We start from the raw sequence: 18,934 nt of genomic DNA, 5'->3' as shown, positions 1-18,934 counted from the left end.
AAAAGTACATGGAAAATCATCCAAACACTAACTAAACAAAAGCCAAAAGCTGGTATAGCTATATTATCAAAGTTGGCATTAAAGTCAGAAACACTACTAAAGGTAAAAAGGAGTCTTTTATAATGACAAAAGGGTAAAACTACCAGGTAGATAGGACAATTCAAATGTGTATGTGCCTAATGACCATATATATATAGTAAATTTGTGCTGTCATATTTTAGAACTTATTTTGTGTCCCCTTATTTTTTTTTAGATATAATTGGTCTTATTATTTTTGTCTTTTAGCCTTTATACTAGCTCATAAGTAACTGTTCTACTACCTTTACTGTATGTTTGCTTTTATCCATGAAAATTCTTCCTTTCATAATTTTCTTCTAATTATGGCCTTTTCTTTTCCACTTAAAAAGTCCCTTTAAGGTGGCGCCTGGGTGGCTCAGTCGTTAAGCATCTGCCTTCGGCTCAGGTCATGATCCCAGGGTCCTGGAATCGAGCCCCGCATCGGGCTCCTTGTTCTGCGGGAAGCCTGCTTCTCCCTCTCCCACTCCCCCCTGCTTGTGTTCTCTCTCTCGCTGTGTCTCTGTCAAATAAATAAACAAAATCTTTAAAAAAAAAAAAAAAGTCCCTTTAAGTTCTTGTGAGGCCCATTTAGTGGTGATGAACTCCTTTAACTTATGTTTGTCTAGAAAACTCTCTTTCAATTCTGAGTAACTTTGCCATGTAGAGTATATTCTTGGCTGTAGGTTCTCCTTCCTTTCAGTTCTTTGAATTCATCATGCCACTCCCTCCTGGCCTTTCTGCTGGGGAGGAAAAAAAAATCAGCTGCTAACCTTACAGGGTTTCCCTTATATATAATTGTCTTCCTTTCTCTTGCTGCTTTTAAAATTCTCTATCTTTAATCTTTAGTATTTTAATTTTAATGTGTCATGGTGTGGACCTTCTTGGGTTCATCTTATTTGAAACTCTGCACTCCTGAACTGGGTGTCTGTTTCCTTCCCCAGGTTAGGAAATTTTTTAGCTATCCTTTCTTCAAATAAGTTTTCTGCCCCTTTCTCTTATCCTTCAGGGACCCATATAATGCAACTGTTTGCTTGATGTTGTCAAGTGATCCCTTAACCCATCATATTCTTTCATTCTTTTTTCTTTGTGCTGTACATCTTGGGTGCTTTCCATTACCCTGTCTTCCAGATTGCTGAGCCATTCTTCTGCATCCTTTAATCTACTGCTGATTTCTTCTAGTGTATATTTCATTTCAGTTATTGTATTCTTCAAATCTGATTGGTTTTTATATTTTCCATCTCTTTGTTAAAGTGCTGATTCATTCACTCTTCTCTCCAGTCCAGTGAGCGTGTTTTATGATTCCTTAAGATTCACAGGTGAATTTTATCAAGCATCAAAGAGTTAATACCTGTTCCCCTCAAACTATTCAGGAAAAATAATAATAAAAGGAAAGCTTCCAAATGCATTCAACAAGGCCAGCATAACCATGATACCAAAACCAAAGACACTACAAAAAGAAAACCTGCCAATATCCCTGATGAACACAGATGCAAAAATCCTCAACAAAGTATTAGCAAACCATATTCAACAATACATTGAAAGGATCATTCACCATAACCAAGTGGGATATACTGCAGAGATAAAATAACGGTTCAATATTCATAAATCAAAATGATATATCACATCCACAAAATGAACACTAAATATAACCATCACAATAGTTGCAGAAAAAGCTTGACAAAACTCAACATTCATTCATAATGACTCTCAACAAAGTGGGTTTAGAGGGAACACACCTGAGCATAATAAAGGCAATATATGACAAACCCATACTTAACATCATAGTCAATGATGAAAAACTGATAGCTCTTCAAGATAAGAATATCCACTCTCACCACTTTTATTCAACATAGTACTAGAAATCCTAGCCATAGCAATCAGAGAAAAAAAAAAGGCATCCAAATTGGTAAGGAGAAGTATAACTATCACTATTTGCAAATGACATGATACAATATACAAAAAAACTCTAAAGACTCCACAAAAAAAAAAATTATTACAGTGAATTCAGTAAAGTTGCAGGGTACAAAATACGCAAAAGCCAGCTGCACTTCTTTACACTAACAATGAATTAGCACAAAGAGAAATTAAGAAAACAGTCCCATTTAAATCCCCAAACAATGCATTTGCAATTGCAGCAAAAATAATAAATTACCTTGGAATAAACTTAGCCAGAGAGGTGCAAGACCTGTACTCCAAAAACTATAAAATGTCAATGAATGAAATTGAAGACAAATAGATATACCATGTTCACAGATTGGAAGATTATTATTAAAGTCTCCAACTACCCAAAGCAATCTACAGATTCAGTGCAATCCCGATCAAAATACCAACAACATTTTTCACATAACTAGAACAAATCATCATAAAATTTGTATGAAACCACAAAAGACCCCAAATAACCAAAGCTATTTTCAGAAATAACAAAGCTGAAGGTATCACAACATATACTATTAAAGCTTTAGTAATCAGAACAGTATACTATTGGCACAAAAACAGGCACATAGATCAATGAAACAGAATAGAGCCCAGAAATAAACCCATGATTATATGATCATTTAATCTACAATGAAGGAGGCAATAATATACAATGGGGAAGAGATGAGCTCTTCAATCAACAGTGCTAGGAAAACTGGGAAGCTACATGCAAAAAAAATAAAAAAAGACTAAGATCTTATGTCATACAGAAAAATAAACTCAAAACAGATTAAAGACCTAGATGTGAGACCTGAAACCATAAAACTCAAGGAAAATATAAGCAGTAATGGCTTTGACATCAGCCTTAGCAATATTTTTCTAGATATGTCTCCTCAAGCAAGAGAAACACAAGCAAAACTATTAGGACTACATCAAAATAAAAAGCTTTTGTACAAATTAAAAAAATAAAAAGCTTTTGCACAGCAAAGGAAATCATCAATAAAATGAAAAGGCAAACTACTGAATGGAAGAAATTTGCAAATGAAATATCCAATAGGCGGGTTAATATCCAAAATATATAAAGAATTTATGCAACTCAACACCAAAAATACCCAAATAATCCTATTTTAAAAAGGGTAGAGGACCTGAAAAGATATTTCTCCAAAGACATATAGATGGCCATAGACATACAAAAAGATGTTGAACATCACTAATCATTAGGGAAGTGCAAATCAAAATCACAATGAAATTATCAATTTATACCAATCAGAATGTCTATTAAAAAAAAAGATCTAACAAGTATTGGTGAGGATGTAGGGAAAAAGGGACCCTTATGCACCACTGGTAGGTAATATAAATTGGTACAGCCACTATAGAAAATAGGATGGAGGTTCCTCAAAAAAAAAAAAAAAAAAAATAGAAATACCATATGATCCTCTAATTCCACTACTGAGTTTTTCCCCAAAGAAAAGAAAACACTAACTTAAAAAGATATGTGCACCCCTATGTTTATTGCAGCATTATTTACAATAGCCAAGATATGGGAGTGACCCAAGCATCCATCCACAGATGAATGAAGAAAATGTGGTGTGTGTGTGTGTATATGTTATATGTATGTGTTATATATATTTCATATATATGCATGAATATTGATGATACTCAGCCATTAAAAAAAAAAAATCTTGCCATTTGACACACCGTGGATGAAACCAGAGGGTATCATGCCAAGTGAAATAAGTCAAAGGAAGAAACATACCATACAATTTCACTTATTATATGTGGAATTTAAAAAACAAAACAAAAACAAAGAAAAAAGTAGAAATAAACCCATAAATATAGAGAACATACTGGTAGTTGCCAGAGGAGAAGGGGTTTGGGGATGGGGAAATTGGTGGAGAGTGGGAGGTACAAAAGTCCAGTTATGGAAATAGTCACAAAGTTGAAAGGAATATAGTCAATGGTATCCTAACGGCTTGTATGGTAACATGTGGTAGTGACACTGGTAGTCATCACAGTATAATATACAGAATTGTCAAACCACTATGTCATACACCTGAAACTAATGTAACATTATGGGTCAACTATATTCCAATAAAAAAAAAAAAAATACAGTAACTTAAGGGAAATAGACCAATCCCCTATCAAAATGAGAGACTATAATATATCCCAACAATATAACATCTGAACAAAGTAGTAAAGGATGTAAAACACCCAAACAGCACAATTAAAAATGACCTAAATGACAATCATATAGTAGTCTTTTCAAGTGTACATACAAGATTAACAAAATGATTATATGTAGTTCATAAAACAAGTCAAACTTGAAGAACTATAAATCATTCAATTATGTTGTCTGACCACTATTGAATTAAGGTAGAAAAAAAAGTAAAAAATAACTTGAAAATGACCAAATGTTTAGAAATGAAATAATATATTTCTCATCCATGGTTCAAAAGAGAAATGGAAATGGAGATTAGAAAACATTTTAAACAATGATACTGAAAATATATCTCAGGAAGTTACAAAAAGGACAGCAAATCAAACCCAAAGAAATTAAAGAACAGAACTTAAGGAAATAAAGATAAATGCACTCACCCAAAACCCCAAATTTGGTGTCTAATACAACATTCTCAACTAATAGAAACCAGAGCTCTTTGAAGAAATGGCTGATTCTGGGCCTGGGGTAGGGGATATAGGAGATGTGCCTAGAATATCTCCCAAAAAGAAAAAAAGTGATTAAGAACAAAACAATGGGACTATATCAAAGGAACACAGGAGTCAACTGAAAGAGTGCTCAATGGCCAAAACTGGAGCAATTAGAGTAATAAAACACATAGTATCAGGATATTACCAAAAGTATGAAGTACATATCCATGGATCCATATTGATAAAAATAAATGATCAAATATTTAAGTGCGGGAGAACAATTATCTCAACTAATTTATGTAGATACTCCCTCCTCCAAGAGGTGGGGAATAACTTCCCACCCATTAAATATAGGATGCACAAACTGACTCTCTCATAAAGAAAATATTCTAACCCATCCCCCCGGTGATGGGTATTAAGGAGGGCACATATTGCATGGAGCACTGGGTGTTATACGAAAACAATGAATCATGGAACACTACATCAAAAACTAATAATGTACTGTATGGTGACTAATGTAACATAATAAAATAAAATTTTTAAAAAAGTATATTCTAGAGGGGAAGAATACCTTTACCCAGAAGAAATCTGATTAATACTACCTCAGTCAAATGAACAAGGTTTACTTCATCAGTGATAAGTCATGTTAACAGTATGTACCCCTGATATGCAAGGAGAATGAAAATTTACCTTAGTAGTCTTCCTCCCACTCAATCCCTATCAGAAAAATAGCCAATATAGGAAAATATTTTAAAAGATATCAGTACAAATCTTGCAATCATTTAAAAATTAGATTATGAGGGCGCCTGGGTGGTTCAGTTGGTTAAGCGACTGCCTTCGGCTCAGGTCATGATTCTGGAGTCCTGGGATCGAGTCCCGCATCGGGCTCCCTGCTCAGCGGGGAGTCTGCTTCTCCCTCTGACCCTCCCCCCTCTCATGTGCTCTCTCTCTCTCTCAAATAAATAAAATCTTTAAAAAAATAAAAATAAAATAAAAAATAAAAATTAGATTATGAATTTATGCTAATAAATTTGAAAATTCACAAAAATGGACAAAAATGTCTATCAAATCTGCTACAAGAAAAATAGAAGATAGAAAGTTTGATCCTCTATTTTTAAAAATGAGATCTCTATTTTAAAATTTTCCTAGAAAGAAATCATCAGGCCCATATAGCTTCACCAGTGAATTTTTCAAAACATGGAAAGAAAGTGTAACACAAGTCTTATATAAAGTCTTCCAGAGAATACAAATACTTCCTATTCAATTTATGATACCAATTTAACCTTCACATCAAAACCTCTAAAGTTATAAGGAAAAAAAAAAGGTGTACTCTTCCTAATGACTATAAAGGCAAAAATCTGAAATAGAAAATTAAATCCAAACATGAAAATAACTCATAATGATCGAGTAGAATTTAATCCATGAAAGTAAGGTTGATCTAATATTTTTAAATTAAACAATGAGAAAAAGGCCTCACAAGTAGAAGCAACTAGATAAAATTCAATACCACTCATATTAAAAAATTTAAACTAGAAATAAAAAGAAACTTCCTTGATCTATTAAAGACTATAAAAACCACTTTTGCACACATACTTAATGGTGAAATATTAAAGGACTTTTTCTAAAATTTGGAATGACATCAGGACGCTCACAACCACTACTTCAATTCCATGTTGTACAGAAATCAAACACATTAAAGAAAAAAGTTTTAAGGATATAAGGATTAAAAAGAAAAACCTCCTCAAAAACATTAGAAATAAATTTAGCAAAATCAATAGATACAAGATCAGTATACAAAAGTAAAATGAATTAAATATAAAATTTTTAAAATTATACCAATAACAGGAGGAGCAAGATGGCGGAGGAGTAGGAGATCTAAATTTTGCCTGGTTCCAGGAATTCAGCTAGATAGGGATCAAACCATTCTGAACACCTACAAACTCAACAGGAGATCGAAGAAAAGAATAGCAACAACTCTCTGAACAGAAAAGCAACTACTTTCTGGAAGCAGGGACCCAACAAGCGGCAGATCTGAGGAGACTCCTCTTCCTCCCCTGGGAGGAGCAGCATGCGAGCGCACCACAGGAATCTGCTGGGTTTGGAGACTCCAACCGAGGTCCTGTCCCAGAGACAGAAATGCTCAGTCACAGGCCGGGTGAGCACGGAGTGAGGCTGGAGATCGGGGAGACGGGAGTGATTGACTGCTTTTCTCTGGGGGCTCACTGAGGAGTGGAGCCCCAAGTTCTCGGCTCCTCTGGGGTGGAGACTGGGAGGCCACCATTCTCACTCTCATCCTCCAAAGCTGTACGGAAAGCTTGCAGGGAACAAAAGCTACTGAGAACAAACCCAGAGCAAACCCAAGCAGATTACTTAGCCCCGCCCCTGGCAAGGGCAGTGTAATTCCACTTCCAGCAAAGACTTTTGAGAATCACTGCAATAGGCCCCTCCCCCAGAAGATCAGCAAGAACAGCCAGCCAAGACCAGGTTTACCGATCAAAGAGAACAGCAGGACTCCAGCGCTAGGGGAATACAGCACATAGAATTAATGGCTTTATTCCCCCTGATTCTTTAGTCTTTCAAAGTTATTTTTTTTAGTTTTCTTTTTTTTTTTTTTTGAATTTTTCTTTTTCCCTTTTTCAACCAACATTTTATCAATCCTTTTTAAAATCTTTTTCATTTTTAGAGTCATATTCCATCCCTTCATTGTAGTTAACCTTATTTTTTGTATATATATGTATACAAAAATATATATATGTCTATATATATATAACTCATTCTCTCTTTAAAATTTTGGGATCTTCTAACAGACCAAAATAAACCCAAATCTCTAGTGTATGGCTTTATTCTAGTCTCCTGCCTGATCACATTTTCTCCCCCTCTTTTTTTTTAATTTTTTCAACCAACTTATCAATTCCTTTTATAAAATCTTTTATAATTTTCATCTTTACATTCATATTTCATTCCTTCATCGTATTTACCCTTATTTTTGTACATATATAAGTTTTTCTTTAAAATTTTGGGAGGCAGTTTCTTCTAACAGACCAAAATATGCCCAAAATCTAGTGTGTGGTTCTGATCTAGTCACCAGCCTGATTTTTTTTTCCTTTCCTTTTCCCCCCGGTTTTGGGTCTCCTCTGATTTGTTTGGTGTATATTTTTCTGGGGTCATTGTTACCCTGTTAGCATTTTGTTCTCTCATTCATCTATTCTCCTTTGGACAAAAAGACAAGACAGAAAAACTCACGTCAAAAAAAAAGAACAAGAGGCAGTACCGACAGGGACCTAATCAATATGGACATTAGTAAGACGTCAGAACTAGAGTTCAGAATGACGATTATAAACATACCAGCTGGGCTTGAAAAAAGCATGGAAGATATTAGAGAAACCCTTTCTGGAGAAATAAAAACTAAAACCCAACCAAGTCGAAATCAAAAAGGCTATTAATGGAGACTCTAACTGCTAGGATAAATGAGGCAGAAGAGAGAATTAGTTATATAGAAGACCAAATGATGGAGAATAAAGAAGCTGAGAAAAAGAGAGCTATAACAACTACTGGAAAATAATGGCAGAATTCAAGAGATAACTGATACTATAAGACAAAACAGTATTAGAATAATTGGATCCCAGAAGAAGAGAGAGGGGGTAGAAGGTATATTGAAGCAAATTATAGCAGAGAACTTCCCTAATTTGGGGAAGGAAACAGGCATCAAAATCCAGGAGGCACAGAGAACCCCTCTCAAAATCAATAAAAATAGGTCAACACCCCGACATCTAATAGTAAAACTTACGAGTCTCAGAGACAAAGAGAAAATCCTGAAAGCAGCTCGGGACAAGAGATCTGTAACCTACAATGGTAGAAACATTAGATTGGCAACACACCTATCCACAGAGACCTGGCAGGCCAGAAAGGACTGGCATGATATCTTCAGAGTACTAAATGAGAAAAATGTGCAGCCAAGAATACTATATCCAGCTAGGCTGTTATTGAAAATAAAAGGAGAGATAAAAAGCTTCCAGGACAAACAAAAACTAAAAGAATTTGCAAACACCAAACCAGCCCTACAAGAAATATTAAAAGGGGTCCTCTAAGCAAAGAGAGAGCCTAAAACTAACAGACCAGAAAGGAAGACAACATACAGTAACAGTCACCTTACAGGCAATACAATGGCACTAAATTCATATCTTTCAATAGTTACCCTGAATGTAAATGGGCTAAATGCCCCCAATCAAAAGACAAAGGGTATCAGATTGGATAAAAAAACAAGACCTGTTGATATGCTGTCTGCAAGAGACTCATTTTAGACCCAAAGACACCCCCAGATTGAAAGTGAGGGGGTGGAAAACCATTTACCATGCTAATGGACACCAAAAGAAAGCTGGGGTGACAATCCTTATATCAGACAAATTAGATTTTAACCCAAAGACTTTAATAAGAGATGAGGAAGGACATTACATCATACTTAAAGGGTCTATCCAACAAGAAGATCTAACAATTGTAAATATCTTCACCCCCCTCAGTGAAATGGAAAGATCTAAGCAAAAGATCAACAAGGAAATAAAGGCTTTAAATGACACACTGAACCAGATGGACTTCACAGATCTATTCAGAACATTCCATCCCAAAGCAACAGAATACACATTCTTCTCTGGTGCCCATGGAACAATTCTCCAGAATAGATCACATCCTAGGTCACAAATCAGGTCTCAACTGGTACCAAAAGATTGGGATCATTCCCTGCATATTTTCACCACACTGCTTTGAAACTAGAACTCAATCACAAGAGGAAAGTCGGAAAGAACTCAAATACATGGAGGCTAAAGAGCATCCTACTAAAGAATGAATGGGTCAACCAGGAAATTAAAGAAGAATTAAAAAAATTCATGGAAACCAATGAAAATGAAAACACAACTCTTCAAAATCTTTGGGATGCAGCAAAGGCAGTCCTAAGAGGAAAGTATATAGCAATACAAGCCTTTCTCAAGAAACGAGAAAGGTCTCAAATACAAAACCTAACCCTACACCTAAAGGAGCTGGAGAAAGAACAGCAGATAGAGCCCCTAAGCCCAGCAGGAGAAGATCAGACCAGAAATCAATGAAATAGAAGCCAAAACAACATGAGAACAGATCAACGAAACTAGGAGCTGGTTCTTTGAAAGAATTAAGATTGATAAACCCCTGGCCAGACTTATCAAAAAGAGAAAGGACCCAAATAAATAAAATCATGAATGAAAGAGGAGAGATCACAACCAACACCAAAGAAATACAAACAATTACAAGAACATATTATGAGCAACTATATGCCAGCAAATTAGATAATCTGGAAGAAATGGATGCATTCCTAGAGACGTATAAACTACCAAAACTGAACCAGGAAGAAATAGAAAACCTGAACAGACCTATAACCACTAAGGAAATGGAAGCAGTCATCAAAAATCTCCCAACAAGAGCCCAGGGCCAGATGGCTTCCCAGGGGAATTCTACCAAACATTTCAAGAAGAATTAATACCTATTCTTCTGGAGCTGTTTCAAAGAATAGAAATAGAAGGAAAACTTCCAAACTCATTTTATGAGGCCACCATTACCTTGATCCCAAAAACAGACAAAGACCCCATCCAAAAGGAGAACTACAGACCAATATCCCTGATGAACATGGATGCAAAAATTCTCACCAAAATACTAGCCAATAGGATCCAACAGTACATTAAAAGGATTATTCACCACGACCAAGTGGGATTTATTCCTGGACTGCAAGTTTGGTTCAACATCCGCAAATCAATCAATGTGATACAATACATTAACAAAAGAAAGAACAAGAATCATATGATCCTCTCAATAGATGCAGAAAAAGCATTTGACAAAGTACAGCAGCCTTTCTTGATTAAAACTCTTCACAGTGTAGGGATAAAAGGTACAGACCTCAGTATCATAAAAGCCATCTATGAAAAAGCCACAGCGAATACCATACTCAATGGGGAAAAACTGAGAGCTTTTCCTCTAAGGTCAGGAACATGGCAGGGATATCCACTATCACCCCTGCTATTCAACATAGTACTACAAGTCCTAGCCACAGCAATCAGGCAACAAAAGGAAATAAAAGCCATCCAAATCAGCAAAGAAGTAGTCAAACTCTCACTCTTTGCAGATGATATGATACTTTATGTGGAAAACCCAAAAGATTCCACCCCAAAACTGCTAGAACTCATACAGGAATTCAGTAAAGTGGCAGGATATAAAATCAATCCACAGAAATCAGTTGCATTTCTATACACCAACAAGACAGAAGAAAGAGAAATTAAGGAGTCAATCCCATTTACAACTGCACCCAAAATTGTAAGATACCTAGGAATACATCTAACCAAAGAGGCAAAGAATCTGTACTCAGAAAGCTATAGAATACTCATGAAAGAAATTGAGGAAGACACAAAGAAATGGAAAAATGTTCCATCCTCATGGATTGGAAGAACAAATATTGTGAAGATGTCAATGCTACCTAGAGCAATCTACACATTTAATGCAATCCTTACCAAAATACCATCCATTTTTTTCAAAGAAATGGAAAAAATAATCCTAAAATTTGTATGGAACCAGAAAAGACCCTGAATAGCCAAGGCATGTTGAAAAAGAAAAGCAAAGCTGGTGGCATCACAATTCCAGACTTCAAGCTCTATTACAAAGCTGTAATCATCAAGACAGTATGGTACTGGCACAAAAACAGACACATAGATCAATGGAACACTAAGTAGAGAGCCCAGAAATGGACCCTCAACTCTAGGGTCAACTAATCTTCAACAAAGCAGGAAAGAATGTCCAGTGGAAAAAAGACAGTCTCTTCAATAAATGGTGTTGGGAAAATTGGACAGCCACATGCAGAAGAATGAAACTGGACCATTTCCTTACACCACACACAAAAATAGACTCAAAATGATTGAAAGACCTAAATGTGAGACAGGAGTCCATCAAAACCCTTGAGAACACAGGCAGCAACCTCTTTGACTCAGCCACAGCAACTTCTTCCTAGAAACATCGCCAAAGGCAAGGGAAGCAAGGGCAAAAATGAACTATTGGGACTTCATCAAAAGCTTTTGCACAGCAAAGGGAACAGTCAACAAAACCAAAAGACAACTGACAGAATGGGAGAAGATATTTGCAAATGACATATCAGATAAAGGGCTAGTATCCAAAATCTATAAAGAACTTATCAAACCCAACACCCAAAGAATAATCCAATCAAGAAATGGGCAGAAGACATGAACAGACATTTTTCCAAAGAAGACATCCAAATGGCCAACAGACACATGAAAAAGTGCTCAACAGGGCGCCTGGGTGGCTCAGTTGGTTAAGCGACTGCCTTCGGCTCAGGTCATGATCCTGGAGTCCCTGGATCGAGTCCCGCATCGGGCTCCCTGCTCGGCGGGGAGTCTGCTTCTCCCTCTGACCCTCCCTCCTCTCATGTGCTCTCTCTCTCTCTCTCTCATTCTCTGTGTCTCAAATAAATAATAAAATAAAATCTTTAAAAAAAAAAAAAAAAAAAAAGTGCTCAACACCACTTGGCATCAGGGAAATCCAAATCAAAACCTCAATGAGATGCCACCTCACACCAGTCAGAATGGCTAAAATTAACAAGTCAGGAAATGACAGATGCTGGCAAGGACGTGCAGAAAGGGGAACCCTCCTACACTGTTGGTGGGAATGCAAGCAGCCACTCTGGAAAACAGTATGGAGGTTCCTCAAAAAGTTGAAAATAGAGCTACCCTACAACCCAGCAATTGCACTACTGGGTATTTACCACAAAGATACAAATGCAGTGATCTGAAGGGGCACGTGCGCCCTATGTTTATAGCAGCAATGTCCACAATAGCCAAACTACGGAAAAAGCCAAGATGTCCATCAACAGATGAATGGATAAAGAAGATGTGGTGTATATATACAATGGAATATTAGGCAGCCATCAAAAAAAAAAAAAATCTTGGGACGCCTGGGTGACTCAGTCGGTTAGGCGGCTGCCTTCGGCTCAGGTCATGATCCCAGGGTCCTGGGATTGAGTCCCACATCGGGCTCCCTGCTCGGTGGGGAGCCTACTTCTCCCTCTGCCCCCCCCACTCGTGTTCCCTCTCTCGCTGTGTCTCTGTCAAATAAATAAAATCTTTAAAAAAACAAAAAAAAAATCTTGCCATTTGCAACGACATGGATGGAACTAGAGGGTATTATGCTAAGCGAAATAAGTCAATCAGAGAAAGACAAGTATCATATGATCTCACTGATATGAGGAATTCTTAATCTCAGGAAACAAACTGAGGGTTGCTGGAGTGGTGGGGGGTGGGAGGAATGGGGTGGCTGGGTGATAGACATTGGGGAGGGTATGTGCTATGGTGAGCGCTGAATTGTGTAAGACTGTTGAATCACAGACCTGTACCTCTGAAACAATATGTTAAAAAAAAAAAAATAGTAGGAAGGGAAAAATGAATGGGGGGATTTGGAGGGGGAGATGAACCATCAGAGACTATGGACTCTGAGAAACAAACTGAGAGTTCTAGAGGGGAGGGGGGTGGGAGGTGGGTTAGTCTGGTGATGGGTATTTAAGAGGGCACATACTGAATGGAGCACTGGGTGTTATACGCAAACAATGAATCGTGGAACACTACATCAAAAACTAATGATGTAATGTATGGTGACTAACAGAATAAAATATAAAATTTTAGAAAAATTAAAAAATTATACCAATAACATCTAAATATCAAATACCCAGAAATAGGTCTAAAGATGTACAAGATTCTTATGAAAATTACAAGTATTTAAGAATTTTAAAGGACTTTAAAGAATTTAAGTAAATGTAAGAACACATCATATTCAAAGACTTGGAAGATTCAGTATTATGAAGCTGTAAATCTTCACTAAATGATCTACAGATTTAATGAAATCACAACGAAAATAACAGCGTATTTTTGTAGAAAATTAAAAGGCTAGCATTAAAATGTTTATGGAAATGCAAAAGCAAAGAGCTAAGGAATCTTTAAGAAGCCAGTGAATACTGGCAGCTATCAAGACTTAGTGTAAAGCTGTAGTAATTAAGACAGCAGGATATGGATTTTATGGTATTGTCCATGAAAGAACACAGAGTCCAGAGGCCTAGCCAGGATAATAAACACTTGATTTATGTCCAAGAGGACTTATCAGTTAAACAGAGTATGTATAGCCTTTTTCAATAAATGCTATGGGGTCAAATGACAATCTATATGTAAAAAGTGAATACTGACCGATTTCTTGTCACTTACATGAAAATTTTTAAGTGAGTTGTAAATTGAACTTAATAAAATTCTTCTAGGAAATATTTTCCATGAGTTTGGGGTATGTTTAAATTTCTTCAACAGGACAGAAAGCACTAAACATAAAGGAAAATAAATGTAGAATTATGAGTTTCTGTTAATCAAAAATAATATACCATCATAAAAAGTTTTTTAAAAAGGCACTAAGTGAAAAACAAAGAGCCTGATTCAAAATACATAAAGAATTCCTACAAATCAGTATAAAATACCTACCTAGTAGAAAAGTGGCCAAGAGCAATTCCTAACTTAGTGACCACTGAACATAGGAAAGTTGTTCAACTTTAGTAATCAGAAATGCAAACTAAATTTACAGTGAGATACCAATATCTACCCACAAAAATGGGTAGGATTAAAAAAGACAATTATAAGTATTGGTGAAGATGTGGAATGCTACAATTCTTACTCACTGGTGGAAGTGTAAACTGGTATGACTTTGGAAAACTTCTGGGTAGTAATTACTAACCTACTAAAGTTGGAAATCTACATGTCCTATGAGTCATCAATTTCTCTCTGAAATCTATATCCAACTGAAATGTATGCACAAAAGCATCAAGAGTAACACACAAGAATGTTCATAGCCATATTCTATACGGCAATTGAAAAAAAAATCCAGGAGCGCCTGGGTGGCTCAGTCGTTAAGTGTCTGCCTTCGGCTCAGGTCATGATCCCAGGGTCCTGGGTCGAGCCCCGCATCCGGCTCCCTGCTCGGCGGGAAGCCTGCTTCTCCCTCTCCCACCCACCCCCCCCCCCCCCCGCTTGTGTTCCCTCTCTCACTGTCTCTCGGTCAAATAAATAAAATATTAAAAAAAAAAAAAAAAAAAATCCAAATATCCATCAACAGTGGATCACATTCACACAATGGAATACCATACAGCAAGGAGAATGAACTGCTGCACACCACAATGTAGATAAAACTCACCAACAAAATGTTAAAGATATTGGATATAAATATACATATTATTTTATATTAAGGTCAATGAGCAACAAACTAAACTATAATGTTTAGAGATACAGTTTAGGAGGCAAAAATATGGAGAAAAGCAGGAAGGCAATTATCATAGATATCATCACAGTAATATCTAGGATAATGTAGTTTTAGTAATTAAGAGACTGGAAATTCTGAGTGGCTGATTACGTGGATCTGTTTGCTTTGATAATCCTTTAATACTGCACTTCACTGTGTATATGTTATTTTTCAATTCTGAGAAGTTTAATTATTAAATTCCAGATGGGTTAAAATTTAGACTTAAAACTCAGACAATAAAAACTGCAAAAAAAAACAAAAAACGGGGGTTGGGGGGGTAGGTAAGGAACCTGGAAGATACAATCCATGTGTGTGAGACTTTCTTCATTACATGCAGGGAACTCTGTCTAAAACAAAAGCTAGACCTGTTTAATTGTATGAAGAGTTAAAACTTTATCTTTTGTACAAAAGATTTGTAAATTGGGATGATAAGGAGTTAACATCTTACAATATACAAAGTGCAAGCATTAAAATTAGAAAATTCATAGAATTCAGTCAACATGTAGAATTGTTCAAATTCTCTAGTAATTAAGAAATTAAAATAATTTTTACCTCTTATACAGGCAAAAATGTTTAAAATTGTATAAAATGTACTAATGGTAACGTAGGGAAAAGATATTCTCATACACTGTTGACGTTTCAGCTGTTTTAAAAGCAACATGGTTGGGGCGCCTGGGTGGCTCAGTTGTTAAGTGTCTGCCTTCAGCTCAAGTCATGGTCCCAGGGTCCTGGGATCGAGCCCCGCATCGGGCTCCCTGCTCCGCAGGAAGCCTGCTTCTCCCTCTCCCAAATTACTATAAACCAGGGGGCTTAAAACAATGAAATTTGGGCGCCTGGGTGGCTCTGTCATTAAGCATCTGCTTTCGGCTCAGGTCATGGTCCCAGGGTCCTGGGATCGAGCCCCACATCAGGCTCCCTGCTCAGCGGGAAGCCTGCTTCTCCCTCTCCCACTCCCCCTGCTTGTGTTCCCTCTCTCGCTGTGTCTCTGTCAAATAAATAAAATCTTTAAAAAAAAATAAAAACATGGTAACATCTATTCAAATTAAAAATACATTTTTCACCCAGCAATCTCACTACTAAAAGGCTATCTCAGAGAAACAAATTTACCCCTATATAAGGATATACATGCAGATATTATAGTCATCTTCAAGGTGGCAAAAAAATGCAAAGATAAAGGTCTACTAAAAGAGAAATTGCTGAAAACAAAATTAAAATACATCTGTGCTTTTTTAAAATCCTGCATACATTTAAAATAGAGCTACATTACTTCTTAGATTTCTGATACGCTAGGTGATAAAAGCAAAATGCAGAAAAATTGTATGTGATCTTTTTTCTAAAACAAAAGCACGTCATTGTATTTATGTTCACATAATTATTATATTCATTCATCCACTGAATTCTATGCACATGGAGAAAATCTAGACTATTATGACATACCTTAGGGCAGGGGTTAAAGAATTCTAGGAATGGAAAAAGGAAGGAGAACCCAAGCAAATGAAAAAAAAGAAAGTGCAGGAAAAACTATACTTAAGAATGAATAACATGGTCATATTTATTCACTTATGTTAAATTATATGGGAGGTATACGTAGAATATCAGGTTTCTTCAAAAGATGCTACCTTCTCTTTAGGCACCTGAATTTTTTTCCTTAAAAAAAAAAAAAAAAAGTCTTAAAAAATTAAGAGAAGATAGTCCAAGATAAGTAAAGCTCAAAGGAATTTGAACTATAGAAATGACTGCCACTAGATGGCAGGAAAACCCTCCAAAAATTATAGAAACATTTTCTTAACTGCTAGAAAAACTTGCTTTTTATCTATAATCTTTACCTCATAAAAATAATCAAATTATATATGTATGTATACCATGGAATGAAGTTCCTTAAGACAGACTAACCCTTATGAATAAAGAAGTTAACACTAATACATAATTACCTATTTCCTAAATCATCTAGAAGTCATTCACATTTTTTTTTAAAAACTCATGAATAATGCCCTCAGAAGTTGACAAAATATTCAATTAGTATGTATTTATTTCACAACTATGTGTAAAACATGGAGGCAAACTAAAGGAAACATTTATTGGGCTTTTAATCAAGTAGAACAAAATGCAAAGTAAATGGAATGTTTACAAATAAACTAGTACAAACTAATGTATAGTGGCACATCAACTCTCTAGAAGGCATATAGCCACAGAATTTAATATCCCAAACCAAATAAATGAATAAGCAAGCCATCAGGCAGATAAAACATGTCATACTTTTTCACTGAAACTCATACCTTACTCTACCAGGCCTTTTTACTCTTACTATACACCAAAAGGTCTAATGATTCTTTATAAGTGGTTAGAAGTTTTCCAGCTGTTCTACTTACTACCTCAAGGCTTAGTATAAAACAACTATTTTATTAAGTTTATGGACCCTGTAGTTCATGAATTTGTATATGATGAACATGATGGAGTTGGCCTGTTTCTGTACAGTCAATACCCATGGCTTCAGCAAGGAAAACTCAAATGGCTGGGGTCTGGAACTGTTGACAGGACTCCTTACACATGGCCTCCCCATGTGGCTTGGGCTTCCTCACAACCTGGATGTGGTATCTGGATTTCTTGCATGATGATCCAAGGCACCAGGTACAAGTGTTCCAGAAAATAAGGTGAAAGCTACATCACTGTTTTTGAACTAGCCTTGTAAGATCACATGGTATGACTTCTACTCTATGCTTTGGTCAAAGCACTCATAAGCCTACCCACTTCCAAGAGAAGGGTAATTTTACTCCCTCCCTTTCTGGAGCAGGACTAGCAAAGTCACAGTGGATGAAAGCTTAAAGATTACTGTGACAATCTTTGGATAATAATGTATAACACAGTATGCCCTCTGGCCCCAATTCACATCATTCCCATATGCAGAATTCACTACACCCTTCCCTGCAAGACCTCCAAAGTCTCAATCCATGATGGCATCAGGATAGTCTCAGACCTCATCATCTAAATCAGGTCCAAGTGTAGATTAGGCTCCCCAGTAGTTGTTCCTCAAGTACAGTTCCTCTTGATCTGAAGACCTATGAAACAAAGTGGCATGTTAGCCCACACACATCCAACATATCACTGTGGGGCAAGCATAGAGTAACTTCTACAGGCACTCTCATTCGAAACAAAGAATCAGGAGGCATACAGTAATTGCTTGGAAAGCCTTCAGACTAAATTCTCCATTCATTAGGTACATTTTCATTTTTTCCATATTGTGGCAGTAGCAATTTTACTAGATATTCTTTTATTATATATAACAAAGATCTCCAGTCTCCTTTCCCCCAGCTTTCAACATTTTCCTCAACTTCCTTAAGGCCCTCACTGACAGCTTCCTTGAGGCTTGTCAGTTTCCTCTCTTCAAGGGCCTTCCAGTTTCTGCCCACAATTCAGTCCAAAAGTTATGGCAGCATCTCACGTCTGGTACCAAAGTTTGTTCCAGTTATTATTTCTATATAACAACTTATTCTAAAGCCCAGTGATAAAAATAATGATATTATGTCACAGATTCTATGAGACAGAAATTGGGACAAAACACAGCAGGGTTGGCTTATCTCTGTTCCACAATGTCTGGGCCTTAACTAGGGATATGCAAGTGGTAATACACTGGAATTAACAAGAAAAGAGCCTAAACTGAACCTTTCCACATGGCTTGAGTTTCCTTAGAGCATGGAAACCTTAAGGTCACTGGACTACTTACATGGCAACTCATCATTAAGCAGGACAATTCTAGTGAACAAGTTAGAGTTACACAACCTTGTACAACCTAATCACACAAGTCAAGAAGCACCACTTCTCTGTACTCCCTGGAAAGGGAACGGGACAGGAGACAGTGTTGTAGCCATTTCTGAAAACTAAAATCTTCTATGCCAGTTTATCAAGAAATAAATGATGAAAACCAAAGTGCAACTGGTAATATGCGTAATGACAGGAGGGAGAAATAATGCTT

At 36.5% G+C, this 18,934-nt stretch overlaps 1 protein-coding gene across 1 annotated transcript in view; it reads right to left on the bottom strand.

Annotated features, from left to right (window-relative positions):
* Positions 1 to 17,016: 17,016 nt before the first annotated feature.
* Positions 17,017 to 18,934, bottom strand: part of TDRD15 (tudor domain containing 15) — a 73,666-nt gene continuing 71,748 nt past the window's right edge. The window contains exon 5 of the mRNA XM_036112723.2: positions 17,017 to 18,020. The gene's annotated coding sequence lies outside the window, so the exon portion shown is untranslated. The remainder of the gene's footprint in view (positions 18,021 to 18,934) is intronic.

The sequence above is a fragment of the Halichoerus grypus genome, chromosome 10 (assembly GCF_964656455.1).
Source record: "Halichoerus grypus chromosome 10, mHalGry1.hap1.1, whole genome shotgun sequence".
Classification (NCBI taxonomy): Eukaryota; Metazoa; Chordata; class Mammalia; order Carnivora; family Phocidae; genus Halichoerus; species Halichoerus grypus.
This window is presented reverse-complemented; position numbering and strand designations above follow the sequence as displayed.